Source organism: Chrysochloris asiatica, unplaced genomic scaffold, assembly GCF_000296735.1.
Source record: "Chrysochloris asiatica unplaced genomic scaffold, ChrAsi1.0 scaffold00144, whole genome shotgun sequence".
Lineage (NCBI taxonomy): Eukaryota > Metazoa > Chordata > Mammalia > Afrosoricida > Chrysochloridae > Chrysochloris > Chrysochloris asiatica.
In genome coordinates, this window is record NW_006408662.1 from 1,312,331 (window position 1) to 1,315,164 (window position 2,834).

A 2,834-nucleotide genomic window follows, 5' to 3' on the forward strand; every position below is an offset into this window, starting at 1 on the left:
CTCTTCTCCCTTGATGGTCCCAGGGACCTCCACTCCTGGAATGCAAAGTCAACCACTCCCCTCCTTTTGCTACAAAAGGTCTACCTTTACATTTCCAATCCTCAGTCAGTCCTGATAGCAATTATTCACTATTGTATCACAAGAGACCTATCCCCATCTCCTTTCATCAGCTTCGCCTAGACAGAGTGGATACTACTCAGTGGAGATTCTACCTTCCTCTGCTCCCTCTGGATCTAGGCTCCCTCTTGAAACCTTGTAAGCCAGTCACTTCTTGCCTTTATAGCCTCCCCATTTTGGGTAGCAAATGTTCAAGTTGCCCAAACCTGTCTACCCTGTGTACCAAGGGGGAGGGAATGATCCTTGCTATAAAGATTTATTCCCTCTTTTGAGCTACTGCATCCATAGGTGTAGGTGAAGTTCATCAAATTGTATCAGATTACTCTTTTTTTCCCTCTTCTTTCTTCTTCGAGTTGAGCTCTGATCATCCATCCATTGAAGCCAGGTTAAGTGGGTATTATCTGCAGGTGTGGGTGTTCTTGTGCATATGCCCTCTCTTCTTATCAGCTGGATACTTCACTCTCCACTCTAGTCCCTTGTGGCTATGTCACTGACTCTGGGCCCAAGAGTCCCCAGGTCTTGCCACACTGCTGGCCAACCAGGTCTCCACCTGGGTTCACAGGAGTCTATTGAACATTGTAGGGCTTAGCTCGCAGCTTCATTGCTGTTTTTTCCCTCACTTCCCCTTATCGGTGATGTACGTGGTCACCAATCAGAGTGTGTATTCCCATTGAGTGTTAGTCTTAGAAGGGGGTTTGCCCTGAGGGAAACCGACCACTTGCCTTGATGTCTCCTGGGTGAGCAACTTGCTTGTTCTTGTAGTAGTCAGTCAGACTGCTGTTATTGTTTTGAATTTTTCCTGTCAGTCTTTTCTTTCAAAAAGTATCTTCTGTTCTTCTAGTCATTTCAGGCTGGTCTGTTTGTCCTTTCAAGTGGAGATTTCCCACCTCAGAAGATTCTGGAGGCTGTTCAGGATTCCACCTATGGTCTTACGTCATGCAGATATTCCACAGGAAGCCTCCTTCACTGGGCAAGTTGTGGCCCCATTTTAGGTATTCCAATCAGTGATAGGCAGAAGACGGACTTACAAGCTTTCTATGGTGATATTTCTGGCTATTCCTTTCTCTCCTTTTCAAGTGTCTATTTTACAATGTCAACTACTATTTTAATTGTGTTTGTTTTTTAATGATTCTCAGGCAAGTGCTAAGTTATTGAACAGTTATTTTTATCTTCTCACATATTAGTCACACTCTGTATTTACATCACAACTACTATTTCACATTGATCTCAGCTGTTCCCTTAACACAGTGCCCATGTGTGTTGAGGCCCAAGTTTCTGGTATGAGGGAAGCACATCAGCATCTGCTTCCTTCATCATAACAGTCTTGCTGCCAAGAAAGGAAAAGTCAGCTGCACTACAGAGTGACTTCAGTGACACAGCCAACTTAGAGGGCAAGCCTCTGATGTCTTCTCTGGCTAGTAATTACTTAACTGCCACAACCTAATGCAGGAAGAGAAATGGAACCTCAGAAAGATTCAGGGTGACCCTGCAGAAGAATCAGAACAGAGTTTGTCTAGCTGAAGTACTGAGAGTTCCTCCCACAGTGGAGTAAGAGGCAGAGACCTCAAAGTACCAAGAACTGACACCAGAGCCCTTATCTTGGAGATCTGATTAAAAGGTCTGTTGTTGATATAAGTACCATCGAGTCAGTTCCGTCTCATCGTGACCCTGTATAGGGTTTCCAAGGAGTAGCTGGGAGGTTTGAACCGCCAACCCTGTGGTTCACAATCCAGTGCTGCTCTGACAGCACTACACCAGGAGTCCAATTAAAAGGTCTAATGATTTGAAAAATAAATGGGTCATAAGAGGTCTGCAAATACTCCAAGTTAGTCAGTCACAGAACTGGAAGCCAGGCCCCTGCCAGAGTGATCTAACACCTTGCCCAGACAGCAGACAGTGTTCACAGTTCTGCCTCTGAGCTTTCTCAAGTTAGGGATGACCAAAGTCACACTGCAACAACAGCAATAGCAGAGGGGTGCTTCTTCAGTTGTCAGAATTCCAAACCCAAATTAACATTCAATCAGAGTAACTCATTCAACCCAGAAATTGGGTAACATCTATTTTTCTTTTTTTTTTCCCTATCAAAAAAATCAAACTACTTACAGATTGTCAGTCCTGCCCCGTAGCAACTGGTGAGTTAGAAGCACAGACCTTGAGGTTCAAATTTACTTTGCAGTATAGCGCATTACCCACAGTGCCACACTAGGACTCTATACAGGTATATTTGCAGATATTGCATTTTTGTTGTTGTTTTGCAAATTGAAGGTATGTGACAGCCCTGCTTGGAAAAAGTCTATTGGCACCATTTTTCCAAGAGTGTGTGCACATTTCATGTCTATGTGCCATATTTTGGTCATTCTTACATCAAACTTTTTCATAATGCTGTTGCACTCTTGGAGTCCTGGTGTGGCATACTGGACTGCAAGGTCATTTGAATCACAAGGTCGGCCAGAGATTCAGACTTACCAGCCACTCCTTGGGAACCCTATACAGGCTCCCTGTGAGTCAGAAATGACTAGACAGCACTTAACATCAACATTGCACACTTAATAGACTATGACGTAGTATAAATACAACTTTTTCATGCCCTGGGAAACAAACAAACAAACACAAAACATTGTTTTATTGCAATATTAAGTTCATTGTAGTGGTTTACAACTGAAGTTGCCATATCTCCAAGGTATGCTTGTCATGCATTGGACAAATCTGTTGCAGAG

At 43.5% G+C, this 2,834-nt stretch overlaps 1 protein-coding gene across 1 annotated transcript in view; it reads right to left on the reverse strand.

Annotated features, from left to right (window-relative positions):
* LOC102817175 (chromosome unknown open reading frame, human C6orf201) overlaps positions 1 to 2,834 on the reverse strand; it is a 62,642-nt gene that overhangs the window by 38,858 nt on the left and 20,950 nt on the right.